Source organism: Ammodytes marinus (genome assembly GCF_949987685.1).
Source record: "Ammodytes marinus genome assembly, chromosome: 11".
NCBI classification, from domain to species: domain Eukaryota; kingdom Metazoa; phylum Chordata; class Actinopteri; order Uranoscopiformes; family Ammodytidae; genus Ammodytes; species Ammodytes marinus.
Genome location: NC_137215.1, coordinates 10931040 through 10941546, shown reverse-complemented (window position 1 = coordinate 10941546; position 10507 = coordinate 10931040).

Genomic DNA, 10507 nt, shown 5'->3' with positions numbered 1-10507 from the left:
AGCAGCTGACAGAGTTTTTTTGGACTAGACGGATACTGAGTTGATGGAGTTTTTTTTAACCCAAAGAAAGCAAAGGTACAACACTTTTATATAGGCCTGCAGTCCAGTGTTAGATATGACCAAAATACAAGCTGTGGCCGCTCACACTATAGCTTTCCCGCACGTGAAGCGAGCCTTCACGTGCGGAAGGGGGTTCACCCCGACGGCGAACAGCATCTCCCCTGAGCCGAACAGGAGGTGGAATTAAGAGATTAACGGCGATATTTTTTTTATCGCCCGATAAGAGTCTGGCGTTAACGCAGCCGTTAACGCCGTTATCGGCCCACCACTAATATATATCCTCTTCCCTGTAATACAATAATCATAACTGGCTCTTTTTCAATTTTCCCTATAGGTCTTCTGGCTCAATATAGGCTCCTAATCTTTGAAGACCCAGAACAACATTATTTAAAAAAATAAACAATTGACTGGCTCATTATAGGCCCCTAACCTTAGTAGGTAGGGGGGGGGGCATACAGAGATCTGGCACCAGTACATTTTTGGTATTTTTTAAATTACATTGTTTGTGGCTACGAAGAGCAGGGGCCTATATTGAGGTATACTGTATTTAAAAAAATATAAAATAAATAAAAAAGACTTCACAGAGAGATTTTTTAAACCTGTAAATTTTTTCTTTCTGCTTTTTGGTAATTCTGTGTCCCCAAATGATTCCATAAAATAGTACTAAATAGCTCACATAGGACACAGCTGATTAGCCTTAGTATTCTTCTCAAAATGCACCAGATTGATACATTTTACTTTAAAAGTTTCAAATTTTTCTTCCAGGGGGGGCATGCCCCCGGATACCCCTAAAAGGCCCTGAGTATTACCTTAAAATGATTTGTTTATTAATCAAAAGAAATATTACACGTCAAACTCACTCGGTTACCGGAGCCTCTATATCTTATTGCAATGAGCCTTTGAAGACTAACATTCATGCACACAGAGAGTAGTTTGTTCATACTAACGATCACATTCGTCTACATCTATTCCCGAGAGACTAAGGGTGTATTCACACATGCCGTGTTTAGTTCGGTTGAAACGAACTCAGGTGCACTTCCACCTTTGGTGCGCATCTTTCAGACATGTGTGAATACAGCAATCGCACTCGGGGGCGGACCAAACAAACGATCCGAGACCAAGCTGAAGAGGTAGTCTCGATGCGGTTCCATACGCACTCTGCTGCAGTTCGTTTGTGGTGTGAATTTGTCCGGACTCGATCCGACCCAATTGCAGGAAGCACTGTGCCTTTTCTTTTTTAATAAATCACCGTCAGCTTCACATTATGGGAAAGTGTTGCCGTTGTTGGGAAGATTAGTTGTGGTTTGACCGGGAGCCCGAGCAAATATATTACATTTGATAGACAGGACGTGTAAACATGCTGATGTGTTCAGCGATCAGATGAAGGAGAGGGGAGCGTCTCCCGCACAGTGCCAACAGGTTCACGCTGCGCATTGTATGAAGTGCGTGTTTTTATTTTGCTTCCCATGTTACGGGACCGTCAATACTATCCCCGTGTCAGTTTGGAGCAGAGCTGCGCCGAACTCACACAAAGCTGACACACGGCTATATCAGCTGTGTGTCAGCATGAGCCTATTTCCTCGCGAGCCGTGCGTCCAGCAGCAAAAATACAGTACATATTATGTTTCACATCGTAGGCTACAAGCCACATCATTGACACAGGCCTACATATTATAACCATATGAAACAACAATAATTTTATGTTTTTTTATTTTATTTATAGGCTAGATGTAGGCCTATTTATTTATTATTTTTAACCCTATATCGTATCAGTTATATATTTCGCAGTTTTCACTTCGTGCTTCCTGCTTCTCTCCACCCCAGAATGTCTGTCCAATGAATGAATGACCTCAGATCACGTGTGGTTTTGCTTCGTAATGCTGGTTCACTTGCAAAAGGGGCAATATGAAAGTGGACCACACCAAAAGAAAAAAATCTAAACTCTATTTGGTCTGGACCAAAGCAAGTGAACTAGCGGACCTTCCCAGTGTGAATACACCCTAACTGTACACTAACACTCAAGGCTGTGCACCCAAGACAACCACACAGGTGATTTTACTCTCACATGATGATTAGAGCTATTCTCAGGTCTGTTTGTGCATGACACTGTGCATTTGTGTATCCAGTAATTTCTGTCTTGGTTATCCCCGGATAATTGATGACAATACATGATTGTGAAGTGAAGGGAAAAGCAGACACCTCATTACAACCTCTCTCGAGGACTGCAAATTAAATTTGACCCACACATGAGACCAACTAGTCTCCTTTAACTAAAAGACAACGTTGACATAATATTGAAAGAAACTTATTGAACGATATTGATATTGAATTAATTAGTTCATTCATCTGTACTTTAATGGAAAGGCTATAACTCCATGTTACTCCGCTACTCCACTCCACTGTCAATCAAAACAAAAGTTAAGAATATCAAATGATAAATTGCTCGAACGTCTATTTCTACTATTTATCTTGTCATCATTGCAGTGAAAGGTCATAGTTGCCATCGTTCCAGAGTTGAATAATCTGTGAGTCTTTCTCATGTCTGTATTCTTCACATTGTAGAAAGACACCCACTCAATGCCCATTCAAAGTATAAAGTCACAATCAGAAAAAACTTGAGTGTTCAATTATGGAAATCTTAACACAGGGCGTTTTAACATGGTGTAATAAACAACTCAACATAGCCATCCAGACAATACTGTTTTTAAGAATTTCTACAATATATAATAAATGCTAAAATAAAAAAGCAAAGTGTTTTTGCTTTTTTTTACTGTGTCCTCTTCCCTGTAATACAATAATCATAACTGGCTCTTTTTCAATGTTCCCTATAGTTCTCCCAAGTGGCCACCACTGTGATTTTAATTAGCTTTATTTTGAGTAAAGAATATCTCTATTTGTCTAGAGAGCTTTTCTGATTGAAGCAACATCTAAGTGCTCTGTGAGGTTTTACACAACAAAACAAATCGATCAGCATTTGTGGTGGAGCTTAAACTTTATATCCATAATTGTAAGTGCTTCTTACTGGGATCACAGAATAGTGTAAAGTAGCATACTTCTATTATTGTGTGGGTGAGGGCAGAGAGTGACAAGAAGGTAAGACCTTTTTCTGCATCCTCTTGGTTGAGTTTGAATGCCAACTGACAATAGACTTCTTCTTATTGCCTCAACTCAGAGTCATTCACTGGTAAAGGTTACCAACGCTCCGGCTCAACAAAGGTGCTATTCAATCCCTTGGAGGAAAGAGAATGTGATTGAAATGGAATGCAAATGAATCAACACATGGGTGCAACAGATTGGCTTCCCAGAATATATTTATAAACCCTGATTATCAATCTCTTACCTTTGTTAAATACAGATAGGAGACCGTGGCGTTATTCAGGGGGAAATACAATTTGCAAAACGCAGATAGAAAGAATGTGCTTTGGATGTTAAATGTTCATGAACATTTTAAGTGAAAAAAGAAAACCCACATCCTACCGACTGGGGTCAATTTGACCCTGAAGGGAAAACTTTCGTCATATCTCACAGGTGCTTTACTCTATCATTCCAGTTTTTCTTGACTTTGTCAATACATGTGGCACCAAGGACTTCATATAATTTTTTTCTGATTCCCTTTTTTTTGTGCTTTTAAAAATACGAATGTACCGGCTCAATTTGACCCCAGTCAAACTCGCCCAATTCCGCCTATTTTTTATAGATAGAACCATTTATTAAGGTCATGTTGGCCATGGATCCTAATTTAAAGTCTCACACACCATCAGGGGGGTTAAAGTAACTGTCAGTACCTTCAAGCAGACAGACACAATTCAGCTGACAGTGCGATGTTTGCTCCTCGTGTCACATGACGGTTTGAACTGTGCATAGCATATAGACCATTCATTTTACATTTTGAACAAATTGAACGTTTAAATAAGATTTACATTAATTCAGTCTTCATATTGACAGGGGATCATACTGAAACCTAGTAGTGATCCAAGCGAGATTTTATTGGCGTATGATTTCTGGATGTTTCCAATCACGTATCTGCCTCGTTGCCAATGCAAATGTCCTATCAGCGATTGTACTGTATAAAAACATCACTATGACAACTCAATTGTGGCCGTGACTGCTTTTTTTTTTTTTTTTTTTTCATCCGCGAGTGTTTTTTTCCTCCGCCGTCTCTCGGCTCGTTACTCAGTATGGCAGTGAAGTTAGTTTTATGTTGGCCATTTGACATTCGCGCTTCTTCGCTCCGGGTGGGTAAACCTATCGAATATTCAAATTCAAACTAACTTCACCGCGGTCACACAGCTCATTAGCTAACGGTGAGATTAGCGAACGGTGCTTTTAGTAAAGAGAAAAATCATGGCGTGCTCCAAACTTGACAAAAAGCGAAAAGTGGATTCCGAAAATCGTGAGTTTAAAACAGAATGGACCGACAAATATGCATTTGTGCTGCCTGTGGGGAGCACGAAACCAATGTGTTTAATCTGTAATGAGACAGTTGCCCTTGTCAAAAGTGGAAACGTAAAACGTCATTATGAAACAAAGCATGGCCACTTCGAGCAGAACTATCCACAAAACTCCGAGGTAAGGACCACAAAAATAAGCCAAATGCAAGCATCATACCAAGCAACACGCACTATGATAGTCAGGTCAGCCACACAGCAGGAGCGTGGGACTGAAGCCTCACTGCGAGTGGCATGGGTCTTAGGCAAGCACAAAAAACCATTCAGTGACGCAGAAATCGTGAAGGAGTGTATGAATGAAGTAGCAACCGCTCTGTTTGAGGGAACTCAAATAGATGACATCATACAAAAAATAAATCAAATACCACTTTCTGATGCCACTGCAGCAAGACGCACTGAAGTCCTTGCTGATGATTTATTGGACCAAATGAAATCTGCTGTTAAAAAGGCTAAATGCATTTAATTGGCTTTGGATGAATCTACAGACAACACAGATAATGCCCAACTTCTGGTGTTTGTCAGATTTTTTGATGAAGAGAAGGGGGAATTCTTCGAAGTTATTTTAGGCCTCACAAACCTTCATGGGCATACAAGAGGGGAGGACATTTACGAAGCAGTGATGGAGATGTTGAAAGACAGAGAGATAGACCTGAAGCATGTTGTTTCTGTTGCAACTGATGGAGCCCCAAGTATGACTGGGAGAGAGAAGGGATTGGTGGCCCGCTTAAAAGCTCATCACCCTGACCTCTTAGCATGCCACTGTGTTATTCACCAGATGGTTTTGTGTGCCAGCCTTGGAAAGGAGTACTCAGAAATCATGACAACAGTAATGAGACTTGTACATTTTTTGAAGGCATCATCTGCTCTGCAGCATCGTTTGCTGCGCACATTCCTCACAGAGGTTAATGCAGAATTTGATGAATTGCTTTTACACAACAATGTCAGGTGGCTCAGCAAAGGCAAAGTGCTGGAGCGATTTTGGACACTACGGAAAGACCTAGAAACGTTTCTGTTGAATCAGAAGAGTCCAAAAGCAAAACCATTTCTGGAATTCCTGCAAAACAAGGAACAAATGGAAATTGCTGCATTTCTATCAGACATCACTTGCCATCTCAATGATCTGAATTTGACACTCCAGGGCAAAAATAACACAGTGTGTAACCTCATGTCATCTATCCGTGCTTTTCAAAGGAAACTGGAAATATTCAAAAGTGACATACAGGAGGAGGGCCTGCTTCACTTCCCAAAACTGAAAAGTCAAGCTTCAGCAACACAGCATCACAGTCACGTGGAATTCCTGGACAAATTGATTGAAAATTTTGAAACCCGGTTTGGAGATTTCCCTCTGGGAAAACAGGTCTTACTGTGCATTGAAAATCCATTCCTGGTGAAAAATATCAAATAATTCTCGAATGAAGCCCTGAAGATCTGCCCATGGGCTAGTGCTGCTTCTCTTCAATCAGAGCTGATTGAGCTTCAGGAAAACCTTGCACTGCAGGAATCTCTGTGTGACCCTGCAACCTTTTGGACGAAGATGGTCCCTGCAGCATGTGTCCCCGTCTTGCAGAAAATGGCCCTGAACATTCTGACCATCTTCCCTTCTACATACTCTTGTGAGTCAGCCTTTTCAACGATGACTGCAGTGAAGAACAAATACAGGAGCACACTCACTAATGAACACTTACACCAGTGTCTACGCCTGGCCCTCACTCGTTTTGTGCCCAGATTTAAAAAACTGGTGGTGGCACAAAAACAGTGTCACTTTTCACACTGATGTGGACAGAACACGTCATCCTTTGTGCATAGTTCAAATGTTCTTTGTGGATTTACTGCCTTTTATTTTGTTCGGAGTTCTAATTTTGGAATTACACCGTCACTGTTCCGGACCCCGGACAAGTTCGAAATTTGGTAAGTGGACCTTTTGAGTTTTTAATTGAGGACCCCTGGTCTAGGACATAAGTAGACCTCAGAAAACAAAGGCCTAATGTGTTCTGAACATTTCCATATGAAACACTTTGGTATAATTGATCTTCTTGCACATTTGAAATAGGTATTTATAGAAGTATGTAAAATCGGAGAAAATACCCCTAGACCTCAGAGGGTTGAATTAACTGAAGCCTCGAGTTTATAGAGCAGGATTTTATGCTTTTTAGCGCTCCCTCCCAGACATCGTCAGCTATTCCAATGTTTAAGTCTTTTTCCCAGGCTTGCTTTATTTTTAAAGTAGATTTGTCCCTCGTCACAAAAGATGAAATCAGGTTTTTAGCTTCTGGTGAGCCCAGTAAAATTTTGGACAATGAGTCATCTGCGGGCAGGGATTCAAAGGATGGTATATCTGTCTGACATAATTCCTTAACTGTAGATACCTGAAGAATTGAGCTTTCGACAGTGAAAACTTTAATACTAGCTGATCAAATGAAGCAAAGTGACCATTTATATAAAGGTCCTGAACTGTTACTATTCCCTTCCGACTCCAATCTCTGAATCTGTGAACGATGGGGGGAAGGCATGGTTTAGCCAGATTGGGGCATGCATGGTCGTGCTCGATAGTTCACAGGCCTTCCTAATTTGGTTCCAAATTCTCTGACCGTTGGACAAGGTAAAGTGGTCACCTCTAAAGGAGGCAGGCGGTCTGGGAGAAGAGAAAAGGAGGGCAGTGAGAGAAGTTTTTGGGGCCAAGCTTTTTTCAATTGCCAACCAGGGGGGCAGATCAGGTCTAAAGGTGCGAACACACCAAACGCGTTGGGTGCGGTGGCCATCGCGCCCAACGCATCTGATCTGGCGCTTGGTTATTTTGTGTCAAAAAATTGTTCAACGTGCCCAACGCTTCGCAGCTAGTCTCTCCCCCCATATATTTATTCCCCTAATCAACCATGGCTGCGATCAGACCCGACCCGACACAACAGCGATCATGTCCACACAAAAACAACAACACGGCCAACAATTGTGCCAAAAGACAAATAAACAGCAACTGAACGGAACAAATAGCCTTAAAACAGCATTGCAGATTCACGCCACTCGGAAATGAACACAAACAGCAAGGCAGCACCATACCAAACACATTTACAGCAGCATTGTGTGCAGGGCAGTAGAAAATAAAGGCAAGTAGCCTACATTACCCTACCTGGCTGTGACGGGACCGTGGCTGGCGTAGATATAGGCATAAACACCGGTGCTTTGCGGCTGTACTCGTTATGAAAGTTCCCCGGACGTAGCCGTTATGTTTGGGTTCATTATATGGAGGTGGTGGCCGCACACAACTGGGTGAGTTAACTAACGCTATCCGACCGGTGCTAACTTGGTTTATCGGCTAAAGCACAGCCGCACATATTCACTGAATTAACCAGGAAGCCCATTCTCCTGGCTCACTTTCCCCACGTCTTCTAACCCAACCCCGGGCGGCTTCATATCACCAGCCAGCCGCAAATACATTTCGTCCTCGGTGTTTCTCAGCCTCTGTGTTGTCCTCCCACCGTGCCGATGTCCGTGACGTCGGGTCAAGCTCACCGCTGACTGGCCAACGCGACTATACGTCACGCGATGGAGCGTTAAAAGTTAAATTTTTTGAACTCGCGCGTTGGTGCGATGGTACGGTGACGCTTTGGTAACGCGGCTACCGCGCCCAAAGCACCGCGTTACCGCGGCTAACGCATCATCGCGCCTAAACCAATGGTTCCCTATGCAAAAATAGGATTTTTCAACGCCGCCACCACACCCAACGCGTTGGTGTGTTCGCACCTTAATGCCTTTTTCATATGTAAATTACCAATACACCATCACTCTAGTATTGGCAGCCCAGTAATAATGTAAAAAACATGGTAACCCCAGTCCGCCATGCTCCCTGGGTTTCTGAAGATGGGCTTCTGAGATCCTATGTGCTTTATATCCACAAATGAAAGTCATTATAATAGAATCAATTGACTTAAAGTAAGATTTAGGAATATGAATTGGCACATTCTGAAATAGATACAGAAATCTCGGCAGGGAGACCATCTTTACTGCGTTCATACGGCCAATAAGGGAGATCGGTAGTGTTCTCCATTTCTCTATGTTCTCCTTTAGTTTGTTCAATCTTTCCGTAAAATTTTACTTAAAAAGTGTCTTTGGGTTTTAAGATAATTTAATGCCCAGGTACTTTATACTGACCAGATTTGTTTTAAACTGCGTATTGGCTAAGAATGTTGGGTCCAGATCTGCTGTTAAAGACAATAGTTCACTTTTTTGCCAGTTTATGGTGTAACCCGAGACGTCACCAAAATAATTAATTAGCTGGAGTAGGTGGGGGATGGAATTCTCGGGGTCGGCTACAACGAGGGCGATGTCATCTGCATACAGAGAGATCTTATGGTCCATCCCACCTTGTGATATTGGCTTTATAAGTGTGTGCCCTCTTATGCTAATAGCCAGGGGCTCGATGGCCAACGCAAAGAGGAGCGGCGAGAGGGTGCAACCCTGGCGCGTGCCCCTCTGAAGGGCACGCGCCCTGGTTTGTTAAAATGGAGGTGGTGGGATGGGCATATATTAAACGCACCCAGGAAATGAAAGGTGCCCCAAGACCGAACTCCTCCAGCACCTTGAGCAAGTACCCCCATTCAACCTGGTCGAAAGCCTTTTCGGCGTCCAGACACAGAACTGCTTGTTTGGAAGAGCTGTCGAATTTGTTATACATAATATTTAGGACTCTCCTAACATTAAAAAATTAAAACCTATTGGGGATGTACCCGGTCTGATCTGTGTGAATAATGGATTCTATAGATTTGTTTAGTCTATTTGCCAGAATTTTGGGTGATAATATTTGAAACACTTGTTTCTGTGTGCTTAATATGAAGCAGGAGCCGTTGGCTTAAAAACTGGCATGGTTTTATAATATTATTAAAGTTTTCAATAATCAGTTGTGATTTTGATTTGATTTGATATAACAGCCTTTTATTTTTTTCTTGTGATAACTTGGGAATTGACCTATTATCCCTAGGTAACAGCATTCAAAAATAATTGCAAGCACGGCTTCCATACAGGTGAATCGAGTATCTAAGACAAATAATAGACAACATAGTTAGAAGCTATCTTAAATTAATGCATAAAATACATCTAAAATTATTAAGATTAGAATCATGTAAGGTGTGGGGGTATGAACAGGTGGGATTTATGTATACAGTAGATATACCACCTGTAAATACATAAATGTTTGTAACAACAAAACAGATGTAAACATAATGACAATGTACTGAGGTTAAGAGTTGAGCAGTCTAATGGCCTGTGGGATGAAGCGGTCCCTGAGCCTGGTGGTGCAGGACTGTCAGCCAGACGGCAGCAGGCACAACAGTTTGTTGCTCAGGTGATGGATGGTAGCTTCATGCTGGTGATGTGCTGAGCAGTTTTTAACCACTGCTGTATAGTTTTACATCTTTATACTGGAGACCTTAGAGTTTCCTGATCGCACAAAAACAAAAAGGTCATCTCATTATTTCTAATATTCAGGTTCTCCAAGATTATCTTGTGATTTCGAGACAACAGCTTTTTGTTTTCACCAGATAATGGCTCAATTTACCAATATTCACGAGATTGCAGCGTTAAAAAAAAAAGATTGCATGCACATGCAGAGTAAAACAAACTGTTGTTGCACATCTTCTTGTGATGATGTTGGTGTGGTGAGTCATGGTCTTGCTAATATGAATAATATTTTAAAAAGTGAACAAGCGTTCCCAAAATGTCAAACTATTTCAAGCTTCCCCTTCGAAGAGGGCATCGCCTCAACTTTGAGAGCAACACCAAAAGTGTTTGCACAGGGGCGTCAATAAATTGTTGGTAAATTGGTTGTAAAACAAACTCTTCTAACCACAACCAAGTTGGCTTGCCGCTGAACACTTCACCACTTTTTATATGCAAGCATTTCTAAAAAACAATGTTTTTTACATTGTTATTAAACCTAATGAATAGACAGATGAACATAATGATTGCCGGAAACTGACTTTTTTGGTTGTTCAGGACCCCTCGAGCTT